The sequence below is a fragment of the Pongo abelii genome, chromosome 17 (genome assembly GCF_028885655.2).
Source record: "Pongo abelii isolate AG06213 chromosome 17, NHGRI_mPonAbe1-v2.0_pri, whole genome shotgun sequence".
NCBI lineage: Eukaryota > Metazoa > Chordata > Mammalia > Primates > Hominidae > Pongo > Pongo abelii.
This window is the reverse complement of record NC_072002.2, coordinates 52,280,597-52,298,375: the sequence shown is the minus strand read 5'-3', so window position 1 is coordinate 52,298,375 and position 17,779 is coordinate 52,280,597. Positions and strand designations below refer to the sequence as shown.

At 41.8% G+C, this 17,779-nt stretch overlaps 1 long non-coding RNA gene across 1 annotated transcript in view; it reads right to left on the bottom strand.

Moving 5' to 3' along the window:
* Nucleotides 1–6,447: 6,447 nt before the first annotated feature.
* LOC129051548 (uncharacterized) overlaps nucleotides 6,448–17,779 on the bottom strand; it is a 53,864-nt gene continuing 42,532 nt past the window's right edge. The window contains exon 3 of the long non-coding RNA XR_008515909.2: nucleotides 6,448–6,539. This is a non-coding gene — a long non-coding RNA (uncharacterized LOC129051548). The remainder of the gene's footprint in view (nucleotides 6,540–17,779) is intronic.

The window sequence follows — 17,779 nt, the reverse complement described above, 5'->3', positions numbered from 1 at the left end:
CAGTTTATGATGGGAAGCTCAGTTGCATGGTAACTTGGTGGCCCAGGGTCAAGCATTCAGTCTCTACTAAGACCCAGTAGAAAGTGACAAATGTGTATCTCAACAGAAGAGTTGTTACATGAAGAGATAATATGGTTTTATTCCAAAATACTGAGGGTCTGTTTAGTGATTCACCTATAAAGGCTTGCCAAAGACGCCAAACAGCATCTCTATCTGCCAGGGACACTTTAAGTACTATTGAATCTGCTAGGTCAGATGGCCCAAGTGGCAGAGTAGTTTTCATGGCAGCCTAGACCTGTTGCAGAACCTTCTCTTATCCTGAACCCCATTCCAAATGAGCAGTTTTTTGTATCATTCAGTAAATGGGTCAGAAAAGCACACCCAAATGAGGTATATATTGCCTCAAAAAAACAAAGAGGCTCTGTAGGCATTGCGCCTCTTTCTTAGCAGTAGAAGAGATAAGATGCAGCAACTTATCCTTCACCTTGAAAGAGATATTTTGACCTGCTCCAGACCACTGGACATTTAGAAATTTTACCATGGCAGTAGGCCCTTGAATTTTTATAGGATTTATTTTATACTCTCTAGCATGGAAGTGTCTTACTAATGTGTATAGAGTAGTGTTTACTTCCTGATTGCAGGATTCAATAAGCATAATACTATCCATTTAATGAACCAACATGGTGTCCTGTGAAAGGGAAAGTCAAGGTCTCTGTGGGCTAGATTATGACACAGGGATAGACAGCAAGAACAAGTTCGATTGTACAAGCATGAGCTGGAGGCCATGAAGAGAGACTGAAACTCATGTGAGTTCTTGCCTATGACTTTGAGGGCATCCTGCAGAGGCCAGAGCCCTGTATCACAGAGCTAAACATACACACCTGGCCTAGGATTCCAGGGAAGGAAGGGCAGTTGCAGGCCCAACTATTGTTTCACAACAAGGTGAGTCAGCAGAGAGTGATAATGTGTGTAAGATACTAAATTACTGTTTCTTCCCTTTAGCCCTTCAAACCTCCTATAAGAAACTCTTTTGTGGCCCAGCCAAACCAGAAACATAGGAAATGGAGTTCAGCCTAACTAAATTGGCACATTATAAAGTCACTGTGGCTTATAGATATTCTGGGTGTATGTTTTCTTCTCACATGAGCTGGGCAAATAGGGATGCATGGTGTGAAGCAGATTCATTCTAAGGACGTCACCATCATTTCATAATGGAAATTTTGTCTCCATTATTGTCTGGGCAACCTGCCTGTCACACTTTGGGCTGAAGCATGATTGTTTGGACCACATGGTGGCAACCAAGTTCCCAACACCTATCTAGGAGAGTATATGCTGATTCTGCCAGCAAAGTGCTAGTCCCTAGAGTTCTGGATCTGCACTGCAGCACATTTTAATTTATACCAAGGATAGGTTGCATGCTACTAGAATCTCTTCAAGAGAGACAAAGAGAGAGAGAGGAGGGATGGAAAGGGGAAAGGGGAGGGAGGGAGGGAGGAAGGAAGGAAAGAAGGGAGGGAGGGAGGGAGGGAGGGAGGGAGGAACGGAGGGAAAAAAGAGACAAAGAGAGAGAAAAAAAGAGAGAAAAAAAAAAAAGAAAATGACTTATATATGATTCTGCCCAGGTTTCTTCTAGTTACCCAAACAGGACTAGGATCTCAGGTTGCTCTACAGTAGGTTTCTTAATTTATTAACACTCACCAAAGAATCTCTCCAGACTGAAGTATTTTAGAATATGATGTACAGTGCGTTCTAAGATGGGATAGTCTTCTTCAGCAATCAACTCTATGAGGAGATGACCTTGAAACTTGGATTGGGTGACTTAGAGACCCTCTAAAAAGGAACATAAGGGAGTGCATATAGGCAAGCTGGCATCAGGACTCCTCTGTGACTGTCGCTCACAGGATGAAGAGCTGGTATTCTACCAGTTCTGCCACTGAGCAACTCTTTGATTTTGAAAACATTCCTGTGACCCTCAGGAATTGGGACTCAGGACTCCTTATATGAAAGCAATGTCTCTTCTAGTTTCTGCCCAGTGACACCATCAGAGACTGAAAAGAGTGCAAAAATTCTCAGAGGAAATCTGGGGAAAACTTCAAATCTATGATGGAGCTCTGGTGCTCAGGAGGGCATCCCTGCACTACAGTATTCTTGCACAGAGCAATGGGTCTGGGACATGCAGAGAAGGGCAAGTTATCCTCTCCATCCTCTCTTACTGAAGAAAGAAAAATATTGAGAACAAAATATTAAATATGATGAAAAAATTCCAAGACAATATGTTTAATATTTCAAACTTCAGAATAAAATTCAGTTTGGGGATTTGTAAGTAGAATTCAGTTATTTAGAAGATTTAGCTCCACAGAATCCCTCATCCCTCAGGATCCCTAAATGTGAAGCCACGCAGTGAGTAAATCAGAACAACTTTCTTTTGTCATCTCTTCTCCATGAGTCACCATTATTATTTTTAATACCAATTGCTGTCTTGTGCATTGAGACAGGCCTGTTGGTAGGGGCTGAGATAAGCCACCTGATGTCAGGACTGAGGAGACCCTGCCCACAAAGTGTGGCCCCTTCATTTTCCAGATGAGGTGCCAAGGCCACACAGGTGGGGTGCCTTGCCCAAGGCAGTCCGAGTAGGTCTGTGGCTCCAGAGCCAGGCCAATGTCTGGGTGCCAGGCCAGTGTTCCTGCTGTTACCCTGGACTCAGTTGGTGGGGACCCTCAGCTCCTGTGTCATCAGAAACTCTTGTCACTTTGACAAGCTCAGGCATTCCAATACATTGTTCACTTGTTTCCCACCTCCAGAAGTGTCTAGGGGGCCACAAGTGACTCTACCTCAGGAAAGTACTCTATGGTCAGTCTTACATCCTCTGCACCAGAAAAAAGGAGATGGAAGCCCTGCCTGCCAAGGAGTTAGGGGCTTCTGCTTTGCCACCACTACTTTGGTGACTGATATGGTTTGGCTATGTGTCCCCACCCAAATCTCATGTCGAACTGTAGTCTCCACATGTTGAAAGAGGGGCCTGGTGGGAGGTGATTGGATCATGGAGGTGGTTTCTAATGTTTAACACCATCCCTCTAGTGCTGTCTTGCAATGGCATTCTCAAGAGATCTGGTTGTTTAAAAGTATGTAGCACTTCCCACTTCGCTTGCTCTCTCTCCTACTGCCACATGAAAATGTGCTTGCTTCCCCTTCACCTTCTGCCATGATTGTAGGTTTCCTGAGGCCTCTCAGTCGTGCTTCCTATTAAGCCTGCAGAACTGTGAGTCAATTAAACCTCTTTTCTTCATAATTTACCCAGTATCAGGTAACTCTTTATAGCAGTGCAAGAATGAACTAATACAGTCACATCATAAAATTAAGGTCTTTTTCTACTCCCAAACATTGTCCTGTTGAGAACACTCCCTGATGACTTCCTGCTGAGTTTTTCATTTTAGGTCTTAGCTCCAGAAGATGGCTACTTCTAAAGAAGAGGGTGTATAAGAAAGAAACAAACATTGGGAATGATTAAAACAAAGTCAGTGTCTTTATTTATTTTATCCCCCATCCTTTCCTTTCTTTATTCGTGTGTGTGTGTGTGTGTGTGCGCGCGCACGTGTGCGCACGTTATCTATAAAACAAACCCTCCCAAGGAGGAGCTCACAGACTCAGATCTATGACTCTAACAAGATGACTACCAAAAACCGTTGTCCAGGTAACATGTGGCAGAGGACAAAGAGAATCAGTATGTACTCTAACACCAGGCTGTGGTATTTCAGGTAAAATGAGCTGAGAAGAAAGGAGAGAGGAGCAGCAGGATGGTCTGTGGCAGCTACCGTGCTCAGGCTTACTGAGGGCAATATCTCATCTCATCATCATGGGGACTCTCAAGGGTGTGCTATTGCTATATGATCCCCATTTTACAGATAAGAAAGCTAAGGCTCTGTGCCTGCAGAAATCTGCCCAAGGTCACAGTGCATATAGACACAGTAAAACAGGACACAAACTCGAGTGGTTGGACCTTGGCTTCTTACCAGCATGCTGCCCAGTATCCAGGCTGAGAGTCCGGATGGAGCACTATGTAGGAGGACAGGGACAAGAGCAGCTAGGGTCAGATTTCCAGGGCTCTCAAGAAAGCCCAGCCCTCTTCACACTGGCTGCTTCGTCTGAGCCTGATCCACCCCTTTTGTGTATGGCTTGGCCCCATCCGGGCTGTCAACACTGGGAGCAGATGCTCACTTAATCCTTGGGATTAGCTCCAGATCCTGGAGAATAATCAGCAGTCCGCCAAGGTGCAATGCAGGTGGTACCTCACGTGCACACACTTTCAGATCCAGTTTCCTAAATGTTATGCTGAAACCCAGTTTTATCCCTAAATTCTTCTCCATAATGCATAGAAGAAACAGGAAGCTGAGACAAGCCTGCCAAAAGTTCAAGCTTTCATACCTGACAAAGGAGATGTTGTCTTGTTATTTGGAAAATGCTTCGAAACCTATAAATGAATGACTGAGTATGTCTGTGTCTATGTTTCTATGTGTATCTGTGTATGTGAGAGAGAGACAGACAGAAACAGAGAGAGACAGAGAAGAACAGAGAGAGATGAAAAAAGGGAAGATAAAATACACTCCAAACTTGATAGCACTGTATATTTAAAATACAATAACTCAACTTTTGATGTATGGAATATATTATACCTGTGAATGTGGAAAGAAATACCAGTCCTTCTGATGAACCAAATATGTAATTGAGGGACAGATCTACTGACCAATAGATGCCAGGGTTCCTTAATGAGCTATGACCCAGGATGAGGGAACTGCACATTTTACCTTCACTCCTCATCTCCAAGATGGGTTGAGCTGCGTCTGCCCTTCTGCCTTCTAGGCTTGAGGTGAAGGGATATATGTGTAAGTATTTTAGAAGGTAGAAAATGCCATGCAAATGAAAGGGATAATTATCAATAATCACCATCAACATCATAATTTGATCCTGAGGATGACAGGATGATCAGGGAAAAACAGACTCCAATATAATTATCTGGCAGATACTGTCAAAAGCAAATTTCAGCCATATTTCCCACCTACCACATTTCCTACTTCGGTGCTTTCTGTTCTGAATCCCAGAGACTGATCAGGGAGTGCTGCTGCTTTGTTACCGTAAGGCTATTAGTGGCATAAAATCCACAAATTAAAAAGGCCTTTTTTCCCCCTGTATTTGTTGAACTACCTCAAGGCTGAAAAAGCTTGCATGGATGTGAAAAGTCTTATTTGCCTTATTTTTCATAGAACATGTACGCCTTCCCAGGTACAGAGCCTTAGTCAATCTCATCCCTTCCTTCCCTGAGGACTTACTCCCCTTTGGGGAGCTCTTAGTAACCCCCAGCCTCTCTCAGTAAAGCACACTTGTTTGGGAAATTAACCTGGGCTAACCAAATGGAAAAGCCACCAAAATTAAGCAAACTTACTTTTAGACTTCCTTAGGGGGCCACATGCCCACCCTGGCTAAAGTGCACTAGTTAGCTAATTGTTGGCTCCTTCTAGGAATTGGTCTCAAGCCTCCTTCTCCAGTTGAGTTCCTTGTCTGGAGTTCCTTCTCTGTTTACTTCTTCTCCCAACCTTTTCACCCACAAATATAGTTTGGATATCTGTCACCACCCAAATCTCATATTGGAATGTAATCCCCAATATTGGAGATGAGGCCTCATGGGAGGTGATTGGATCATGAGGCTGGTTTCTCATGAATAGTTCATCACCATCCCCCTTGGTACTGTCCTTGCTGATAAGTGAGTGAGTTCTCCTGAGATCTGGTCATTTAAAAGTGTGTAGCACTCCCCCTCCTTGCTGTCTTGCTCCTGCTCCTGCCATGTGACTGCCTGTTCCCCCTTCCCCTTTCACCATGGTTGTAAGTTTCCTGAGGCCTCCCCAGAAGCTGAGCAGATGCCAGCATTATGCTTCCTGCACAGCCTGCAGAACCATGAGCCAATTAAACCTCTTTTCTTTATCAATTACCCAGTCTCACATATTTATTTATAACAATGTGAAAACAGCCTAATGCACCCATCTCAAATCCCTTTACCCCCTCCCCATCCTGCAACTTTCTCTTCTTTCTCCTACTTTTCTAAAGGCTGGCACAGAAAGTCACAAATGAGGTTCTGGCTTGTTTTCCTTCTCTTGTCTCCCCCTTTATCTTTGCTACTTCCTTAGATTTATTTTCTCTGATGGTTTTATAGGTCCTCTGATTTTTGTAATCTAATGTGATTGCTATTTTAAAAATAAAATAAGAAGCCTGTGCATCATTCTTCTTCTCTTCCCTTTTCCTAATTGAATTATTGCACCCTGTTTAGTTATGTTGGGTACTGGAGGGGAATAGACAGAAGCTGAGAACAAAATCCCTGTTTCCAGACATTTTGGCTGAGGTAAGGGAAAGGGGATACATAATGACCTAGTCACTATGCTCACTTCTCGGTTGGTTCTTCTCCCTGTTGGATATTCCTGGGTCGCTTTCTACTGCCTCCACTCTCACAGGCCTGATACAGGGTCCGGTCATCTCCAAGACTGCAGAACACCCTAGAGGAAAATATACTGTTAAAGAAGCAGCTATCCGAGGCCTGTGGGATTGTGGGCAGCTTTTGATTTCTTCTACATCACTTTTCTTTATTTTCCAAATGTTCTATCTGGAACCTGTGTTGGTTTTAAAGAAAAAATACAATAAAGTACATATTTTTAACTTACCCTTGACAAACATCTCTGCTATTTACTGTACCTTTTCTCTCCTTCCCTTCATATCCAGCTGATCTCCACAGAAGATTCCACTAGGACAGTTGTCTATACTTCCTCACACTGTTAATTCCTTTGAAAGTAATGTTTTCACATCGAATAAACCCTCTTCGACCATTACTTAATGCTTTTTGCTTTAATTATGCATAGACCGACATTAATATTTACAGAACTGATTTCCTTTCTTTGTGTTTTTCTGTTTTATCTTTATCCAACTTTTTTATTTCTAACTCTTCTTTCTTGGTCATCTTGTGTAGGTGATTCTTTCTCTTATATTTATTACTATCGCAATAGGAAAGTTATCACTTTTAATATTGAATATTACAGCATGTGTAATTATGGGAGGAACATATATCTTGCCCTATTTATTTCATCCTGTAAGCTGTCTATTGTTTCAACATTCTTGCTATAACTTTGGTTTTCTATCTTTAACTCTATTGATGCAATCTATCTGCTTATTGTTTCTGTAGTTATTTGTAAATGAAAATCATGGTTTTTTCTAATAGTTCACCAAATGTACATTTAAATTTCTCTCTAATTATCAAAGTTGATATCAAATCAATATATTTTGAGCTGATTCTCACTACTCTCACATTCTCTCCCCTTCTTTTTTCAAGAATTATTTCCTGGCTTTTGCAACTTGAGCTCTTATGCATTCTCATTTCTAATATTTCCTCACTTCCGTTTGCTCCTCAGTTCTCGATGTCCCCTGCTCCTATTGTGCGGATGACAGGTTCTTTCATGTCTAAAACAGGACATGTTTACTTACATCAGAATAAGCAGCAAACTGGAAGAATTTGTGGTTAACTCGGGAAGACAGAAACCATTTTGAGAGGGCATGGACTAGAGTTAGGTGGGGTGGTGGTAGAGAAATAGCTTCTGCCCATGATCTGATTGCAGGGCAGATCCTGGTCACCTCTGGAGAACTGAAGGAACAGAGATAAATGTAGCTTCTCAAGAAGATGTTTTTGAGGCTCTGTGTCAATCTCAGCTGCTTTGAAACCAGTGTGGCCCTGAAGTGGGAAGAAAGCTTCCTTCCTCTGAGTGTGGCCCTTTTCAGGTCTGTGTCTCTGAAGCCTTAAGCACAAGGATTCCCAGACACTGTTGCCTGACTCTGTGTCCCCACAATGGGTGAGGCAGTAGGCATGGACATACCAATGGACATCAGAGCAGAGGAGCCAAAGAGGGCAGGAGCCATGAGGTGATCCTGAGGTGAGCAACAGCTCTGCTCGCCCATGAGTTACTCTTCTGGGACTCTCAAAAATAATCAGTGACCTTTGCACGGCAGTCTGAGGTTCTACTATATACACAGAAGGGGATCAATAGCAAGTTCTGGACTGCAAATTTCTTGACTAAATTGTCTGTATTTTTCGAAGTTATTTATCTTTTTCGTGTTTAAAACAATATTTATAGCTATGCCACTTCTCAAAATATTCAAAGTACTATTTGTTATAAAATTACAGGCTTTAAACCTATACATACACAAACACTTGGCATCTAGTAGTTCCCATTGCCTGCATGTTGCTCTGCACACTTTGGCCTCTGCCTTTCTGTAGGTCTTTTTCTGGCCCCCATGGGCTCCGGCTTGCAGTTCCTGTTTCCACTGCAGTCATTACCCCTCTTGATCTTATTTGTGACACGGCTTCCAGCCAGAGGGACTCCTCCACGGTTACGTGGTAACACCGTGGAGCCATCTCTTCCACAAAACCTATCTAGTCCATTTTCCCACCCCATTCCTGAGCAAAATGGAGCTCTTCCTTCTTGTACCCTTCCTCTGCCCTAAGCAGACCTCCATGACAACATTATAGTGGTTTACATCTTTGTATTTTTCCTATGGAATATTAGACCTTTGAGAACAGAAGCCTGTGTTTTTCTTGTTTGCACACCCAGAACCTAAGACAGGTGTAGTGGAAGAGGCAGTGAATCCATGTTTATGGCACAAAGAGTAAAATGAAAGAATGAATAAGACGGATGCTGAGAGAGCACTTGCAAACTAACTGCAAAGGGAAATGGCAGGCCCAGCTGAGGCTCTCAGTTTACTGGCAGTAGGGAGCCACTGAGAGCTCCTGACAGCAAATGTTCTGAGTGTGCTGGATAAACCACCAATAAAGGGCAATCTCCTGGGCCCCTGTGTACTCTGACCTCAAGTCCACTTGATGCATGAAAATGGCACCCTGCAAAACAAGTATGTGGGCAACATCCCTTCTCTGCAGTCTCCAGGGAAATTATGCCAGTTAGAGAGATAGAAACAAAGTGGAAATCATAGACTCAGGGACCATGGGGGCCTTTTTTCCTGTAATCATAGAGGTCTTGATCTCAGGAGTTGTGTCTAACTGAATAGGAAATTCAAAATATAATACTGGAACCAGGAAAATAATTTAAACCCCTCCACTTTTTCCTATAATTACCAATAACCCACTATTAGACTTCAACGACAAAAATAACTCTTAAAGCCCCAGACAGAGGAGCCAAACTAGTTTTTTTCACCCTGGAAGCATTTGGGAAAGTTGATTTCTTTGGGCCTCAAGGGTCTGTAATTGTCAGCATCCTCAAGCCATGGAAGCAGGGGGTCTCCACTCTATAATTATGCCTTGCCTAGAAGCCATATCCTGACACCTTTGGGGCTGTCAGTCTGACAGTATTCGCCCAGGGAGAAGGGAACGGGAAGGAGAGGAAGGCAGGGGTAGTCTGGCAAAGCGGAGGTTGGCCTGCAGACCAAACAAGAAGCTCACGGTAAACAACAGTGGCTGGAGAACAGTGGAAAAGAAAAGCAGAAGTACAGGCTCATCAAGGGGAAGTCCAACCTGTCCCTACTTAAGGGACTGAAAGAGCCACTGTATGCTTGCAAACTGTTCAGGCCTGACTCTCAACTGCTGCTTGGGAAGAGTGGTTATGGGAGCTGCTGACCACTCCACCACCGACAAACCACTTCTTGTACTTCTCACACATGGAATTGCTACGTAAGAAAGAAATCCTTCCTTTCTTGTGATGTGCAATGTCTTTCCCCAGGCTAACATGGACAAATTCTGTTCAGTAGAGATGTGCTAATTGTGTAAGTAAGGACCATGTTGTGTCAGAGCCATTGAGATTGAGGAGACAGGGAGATGGGCAGTAAGCACCAAGGGACCACACAGCTGGTGGGGACAGCAGCAGTTCAGGAACAAGGGCACATGAGGGCTTTATTCTGGAATAAGCACTATGACTTGGGTGGCAACAGACATGTCCTCAATATCGGTGATGCTCCAGTTTCCCCTGTCACAGGTTTTGTAGCCCACTTGCCAGAACAGTTAAGGGTATATGAAATCAGAAGGCCCTGTTTGGACTGTGGAAGCATAACTCAGGCTTTCTGTGAGATATGACTTCTAAGAAGAAGAGAAGACAAAACTTACACTGAGCCAGCTACCAGTGTGATTGGGGTAACAGGATTCTCAGCATGAGGCAACGAATGAAGGAGGCAGAGCCTTGGCCCTTGAGGAGCCCAGACTCTGAAATGGAGAAGGTCAGAAAGAGATTTCTTATGGAAGCCAGGTCGAGGTGTTCAACCTAGATCAGAAGGTTTCCTGACTACCTGCAGACTCTGGCCTGCACTGTCTCTGCCTCATTTTGTATTCCTGCCACAAAAGAGAGGCTGGAGGTGAGAAGACCTGGAGAGAGGTGGCCCCCAGCCAGGGAATCCGAGAGCTGGATCCCTGCTCAGAATACCCAAACCCACTGGGAAGGCTCAAGCAGCAGCAATGAGCACTGCCATCAGTAGTATGCTTCCCTTTCATTCATGCACCAAGTGCATGAAAAGACAGCACTTGGCTACAGCTTGTTGAATCTGGAGAATACTGTTCTGTGAGGTCCAATTTGCAGAAGACTCTCTACTTGGTGATATCATCCTTCAGCATCTGAGGCTAGATCCCAGCTGCTGCACTTTAATCAGACAGAATGACACCAGCATACCCTCTCTCTCCTCATCCTGTACCCTCTCTTGGCCCACAGGAGGTAGGAGAAGGACAGCCAAGGCAGGAGACCCAGTATCTAAGAGCCAATTCAAATCCTTTTATTTCAGAAGAGCAAATATAATGAGGCTCTGAGCTGTGAGTAGGTAGAGGGGAAGAAGAAGGGAAAACACACTGGAGCTCCTAGGTCACTGCCAGGAATAAGATGGGGATAGAATTGAAGCCCCCTAGTTGGACTTGGACTCTCACTCAAACATGGGGAGCCACAGAGTGACCTTGGACTCAGGAAGAATTTCCCTTCTCCGTATGTCTTCTTGCTCTATGTACAGCCAAGCTCCCTCTTTCAGACGTGATTAGGAAGACTACATTTACCCTTTATTCATATCATCACAAATTTACAGTGGTGCACATTGGGGTTATAGATGTGAATAAGTGGGGGTAAGCAACCAAGAATGGTTACCCACTTTGTTTGCAACCTACACAGCCTTCCATACTAGTTCAGTAGGGAGGTATCCGGCAGAAAGTCCTGATGCATGCTGTAGGGAATGTCTGAACAGAGAACTGCAGGGCTTTTTCTGCCTGAATGATTAAGGGAGCATTTCCAAAAGGAGGTGAAATCTGAGTGAGTAGAACTTCTCCAGGTCATGAAGCGGAGACATACAAATGCAGGGAGCCATGAAAAAGCCCTAAGTGATTGTGCAAAATGAAAAGTTTGATGGGGCTCCAGCATGGAATGGTGGGGATGGAAGGGGGGTTGGCAAAGGAGTGGCGCTGGTGTCATTGGAAGGTAAGAAACCACATCTAAGCGTAAAGGGGAAGAGCCCAAAGGCAGAGAAAAATAAGCATGTGGTTTCTTGTGTCAGTGATATAAACAGATTATTAAGTCAACAGCATCCATTTAGCATCTACCGTGTGCTAGATACTGCACAGGGTGTGGGACCATGGACACAAATAAGATTTGATCCTCATCCACAAGGAACTCACTATCCAGTAAAGGAGGTATGGAAAGAATCGTATAATCCAGTATAATGTGGTACAGGAGCAAACTAACTAGGAAACTTAAGGGCCCCTCCCTCAATTTTATATCCATTTATAATTTTTTTTATTTTAAAGAGGGTCCTCCAATTATATAAGCTTCAGACTCCCCAAAATCTAGATCCATCCATTATTGCTGATTTGGGTGATAACAATGTCACACAAAGAATGTGCATGTAACTGATTTAGGCTGAGAGAGGGTCAAAGAAGCTGTTAAAATGAGTCATCACCTGGCCTAATTAAGCAAGGCTAGATCATTAATTAAGAAAAAGCTCAAAAGATAATGGAAGGAAGAGTAAAAGGAATCTTTTGAACTCAGAGAAGAGGCAAAAAACAACGAGGTCCAAGACCAGTGGTTTTTAAAGGTGAGGAGTAGGGTCTTCAGATCAGAAACATCAACATCTTCTGTGAAATGCAAGTTCTTTGGGCCACTCAGATGTATTGAATTGAAGCTCAATTGAATTGGAAGCTCTGAGAGTGAGCCTAGGAATCTGTGGCTTAATAAGCCCTCCAGGTGCTTCTAGATACCTGTCACAGTGAGAGAACCACTGCCTTACACTAAGGGATGGGAAATAAGGATGGCTTCCCTAAGATCTCTTCTTAAACTGCAGTCTAGCTCAGATGAGAAAGGAATTCTGTCACCAAGAAAAAGTGATTTCACATGGTAAAGAAGAAAGGGAAGAATCTACACTCAGGATTGCGGTAGATTTTGCAGGGGGGGAAACCCATTAGTATATTCTGTCAAGACTAAACTTCTCACTGTTTGATCACACCTCATTTGCATTTTTAATAGCCCCCATTAGACAGCCTCTGAGCTAATTAGGCAGGCGTCTATAATAGAAGACTTCTGTTTCCTGTTTTCAGAACTCAGAAACTAATGGCTGAAGCACTGCTAAAACAATTAAGTAATAAGAAAAATACTGTGTAAGATTGGCAAAAGCACAGCTGCCATAAATCATTACAAATGACTCGCAGCTCCAAATGTTTAATTAGGAAAGAAAAGTAACCTATCGCATATTGGGATGGGAGGGGCAAGCTGAGGGAGAGGGACCCTGGAGCAGAGAGTTCCTTACCCTCTGCCAAGTGGGGATGAAGAGGGGGGCTCGAGAATCCAGGAATTCTAGAATTGACAACAAAACCCCAGGCCTTAGGGGATATGCAGAGTCAGCTTTTACTATATCTAACTAGCAGAAAACGAAAACTACAGCAACCTGATAAAATCAGGACTACTGAAGACTCAGACTTATGGAACTATAACGTGGGTTAGCCAACAGGAAAAGAACCCCAATAAACTGAGATCCTGGGTGAGGGCAAAGAAAATATGTAATGAATAGGTAGTAAAATAAAGAAGTTACAAATATCAACTACAGATTCATGATTACTTTTGGAATTGAGAACAGTATTTCCTTTCTGTTTTTTATGCGCATATTTGTACATGTTAATTAGTTTCCTACTCCCTCTTTCCCCTATGTTTTTGTATCAGGAGAGTGGGTGATGGTTAGTCCTGCAATTTAGTCTTCAGGTTATATCCAGATGGAATTGTGACTGAAAGCTTAATATTATCCAAAGATAGATAGGTGATTGATAGGACGTCATATCTCTACTTTTTAGGAAAGGGCCAGCCAATCTTCATTAGTGTGAGATTCATTTGCTGTCTCCTAGGTGGAAGAAAGATGGTCTTAATATCGTTATATGAAAACTTAACTGTAAGCAGAAGAGGATGGGTGTGGATGCTGAGAAATCAAAGGGGTGGACTGTGCCAGTGAGTATCTCTTTCTCCTATCTGCACATTTGCTCTCATATTTCTCTTCTCTATTTTCATGACAGAGGCTCTGCAAATTATATTTCCAACTTGGTTTTCCTTTCCTTTATGAAATACCTAGAATGGTTTCTGTTTTTCCTGACAGGGCATTGAATGAAACATAGGACTTGATTGATTAGAATGTAATCTATATGCAGATCTATTTTGTTTGCTAGTGTCACTGTAAATAGGCTCACCTACATTCTAAATGCTGTTCATTTGTATTGTTTAAGGATGAACTCCTGTAATTTATATTGAGTAACATATAAATTTAATATAATTTCAAGACAAATTATACACAATTTAAAAAAAGAATTATTTTGGTTGTTCCAGAATAAACTTCAATTTGTATTTATTCTTTCATGAAGTACATTTACTATTTGTAGACCACAGACCATGCATTCTGCACTGCGCTATGCACTGTGAGGGAAATAAGGAAGGATAGCATTTTTCTAGGTCTTCATTAAAAGAGATGTTACAAGGCAATAATTGAATGAAAAGAATAAAAACACATGATTAATATACATTTAGGGAGTTATATGTTCATAGGAAAGAAAAGTAACATAACAGCATATTAAAGTAAAAATTCAGCTGAATATTGAAGGAGCATTTAGAAAACAGAAAGAGAAAAGAAGTTAGTCTACACCAAGTTAATGTTTCAAAATGTATTCTCAGTTTTACTCACTTTACCCATTCTTCTATCCTCTCATGGTCACTTAACACAGGGGTAAAAAACTATGGTCTTTTGGTCAGGTCTGAACCACTGTCTGTTCATTCATGAGCTGTGAATAGTCTTAACTATTTGGGGAAAAAATTAAAAGAAGAATATTTTATGATAAATGGAAATTACCAAATTTTAGTGTTTATAAATACAATTTTATTGAAACACAGCCATATCTATTTGTTTACATATTGTGTATGGCTGCTTTTGCCCTACAAAGGAAGAGTTGAATACTTGCAACAGAAACTGTATGGCCTGCAAAGCCTAAAATATTTATTATCTGGCTCTTTACAGAAAAAGTTTGCTGACTCCTGACAATACATTGTCTTGCAATTCAATTTCACCATCTCAGTTCAAAGCTCAAAACATAGAAGGCATTTCTAGAAGCTTTGTGCTTGACATCCAATGTGGCTCCTCACCTGTTAGTTCTCATCTCTGTCTTGTCGTTCACTTGTCTCTTCCTCCCCATTTTTTCCCATGTCAGGGTTCTTACCTTGTATTCAAATGGCTGGCTCACAGACCCCTGTGCACCAATTCCCCTGTTCTCACTGAAAATCTCTTCTCTCTGCTTTTTTATTTTGCTTTGTTTTGAGAGGGTGATAAAATATTGAGTAGATAGAATAGACATGAAATGTCTCTCAGTTATAAACAATAACAATAAAATGAACATGTATCTTCTGTCTAGTTCAAGAGACAAAACAAATGTATCCTCTCTCTACCTCAAGAGACGAAACTCTATCATTATTTCCATAGCTCCCAGGACACCTGTAACTCCTTTTATATCTTTCATTCTCAAGTCTCACTTCCTTAGGAAAACCCTCCTAGGTAGCTCCTGCCAACACTGATGGTGCATGTAGCTTACCATCAGCACCACATACTTTAGTGATAGTTTGGAAATTCAAAAGTTAAAAATTAGGCTTAGAAGCTCGATGCATAATTTTAAGTATATTCAAACCCTCCCACAAAATATATGCAATTTCATATATAACTCTTTGCCTGTAATATTCTGTATCCCAAATACATTCATCCATATTTTGGGCTCTTTTTCAACCAAGAGAGTAGACAGTTTCAATATGCCAGCTATGATTTTTATTTTCCACTTTTCCTGAATCCTTTTAGACATTTGGAAGATGGGTGCTCCTGCTTTTCTCATGCTACCATCTAATGGTGATTAAAATCTATGAAAGCATGTGAAAAAGGAACTGGGTCAACTTCACAATTTTAAGTAAGTCTAAAGATGACTCTTTATTAAACGATCCAGATTAGTGAAATAAGAATCTAAACACTCCCTGTATCTTCCCTGCCCAAAGTGATAAATTTCAACCTCTTACACATGTAACAGTGCTTAAGCTCACAGAAACTAGTGCAGAGAAAAAAGTTCTGGGCTAACAAATAGTGGTATTAAGGTCTAACTCTAATTCATTGTGAAGTCTCTCTGTGATCCTTGGGAAAAAAATTACTACTGCCTTGTCCTCAGTTTCTTCATCTGTAATTTCTGAGGTACCTTCTGTCTAACATTCTCTGCATTCGTGGGTCATGGCAAACATCAACTGATAACAAGTCCAAAGCTCCCTTCTGTATACTCCTCCCTTCTTCTAAACTTCTCTCACCAACACAGCCTTCTACTCTGACAGCTGAATATTAGTAACCAAGAAATTGATTTCCAACATTCCATCGGCTACAGAATTTAGGCTTGGAAATCTATGTCCTCACTATGACCCAGATGCTCATATGAAGCCCAGCCATTAAGAAATGCTCCAAAAAATATAAAAATATAAAAAAAGAGTAAAACTGCTCCTGTGAACCACCATGCCAACAACTTCGGCTGTAATGACCATCAGGGGGAGAGTGAGATTGGTTTTGTTATTGCCAAAAGGGAATTGGCACCAAAATTGCCAGCCTCACTTGTTCACGGAGCACAAGAGCCTGTTCAGAGGAACTGCCTGCCTCCCAACACAGCTTCAACACATTGTTTTGATAGGCAGCAGGCCTCCATAATTATCCCAATCTTTTGGCCGGAACTTTTCTTCCTTTCCTCTTGGGTAGGTGCTCGTGGCTACTTACAAGCCAATCATATCACAGTTCTACCTATATATGCCTCACTCTCAATTCAGTACTTTTCCTTATGAATAATGTGAAAAATTAGGTATAGACTGCCTCCTTACACACTTCTCTCACTGCTAAAAACTTAAATCTGATCCTTCCTTGAAAATGTTGATCGATCAAAACTTTAGCTATTTCATTCTCCATTTTCTGAAATGTAGTTTAAGATATTGTTTCCTCGGTGTTGTCAGGATAAAATCACTCTTTCTCTCTCTCCTTCTTCCTTCCTTCCTCCCCTCCTTATAATAAAATCACTCTCTTTTCTTTCCATTCCTCTTCTGTTCATCCTTCTCTACTTCCTCACTTTCCTTTTACTTGCTTGCTTTCTCCCTCTCTCTCTCTCTCTCCTTTCTTTTCTCAGTTTCTCTCTTTCTCCAAATGCTAGCCCTGTGCCCCCACCAAATACCCTGAAATCTAATGTGGGATAATGCATACCTGGGAGTATATGTTTTCCAAAAGCTCTCCCAGTGATTCCAAGGATGAAGGTAAGGTGAGAAACACTGATCTAGAACATGCCTGAGAGCCTAGGAAGACACTAAAATGGCCTCATTAGCCAAAACAAATATCTAAATGTTCAGTTATTACATGCCTTCTCATGAAAATTTGTGTCTTTTCTGACTTAGAGTTTATCATACTTTAGGTACATTATAAAAAGTCATTTCCCAATTTTCCATAATAAATTTACCATAAATGAAAAGTATGTGCAAGATTTGACTAAGATTTAACTAACAACAGACATGCCAATCACACAAAGAAGTGACAATGATGACTCCCTACAAAAGGGATGCGAAGGGAAAATAAGAATGTTAAGGAAACATTTGTGTCCTCCCCAAGCCTCTTCCAGCTCTTTTCTTGTCCTGCCAACAAGGGAGACTTTCAAATTTGTTTTTGGTTCTTTTTTTTGTTATTTTTTAGTTTCTACTTTCTAGTTCTTGCCATTTGGGTGGGTAATAAGCATTTGTCTCTTATTTCAACTTCCTTCCTCTATGAAGCTTTATTAAGTTGGTGCAAAAACCTGCAATTACTTTTGCACCATCCTAATGAGTGCAGGCCAAAGAGAAAGGTAGAAGATCCGACTTAGGCCACAAGCCTGAGTTTCAGGCACCAAAGACCTCTGTCAGAGTTGTCCATAGAGCTGTTAAAACCTAGAACTCTGAGAGCCACTGTTCTTTGTCTTCACATTCAGTAAGTTTAGTCACCACAGTGGAGGAAGAAGGGTCCCTAGAGGTGATTTGCTAAGACAGATTTCTGGTTCTTATGCCCTCGATGCCATTAAATCACTACCATGGCAGTGTCCAAATATGGCTGCCAGAAATCTATTCCCTGTAAAGCATGCCACTTCTCACATCAAAAAGTGGGGACTACTCTCCTTCTCCTTAAACTTGTAGTGACCTTGGGAATTGCTTTGACCAATAGAACATGACAG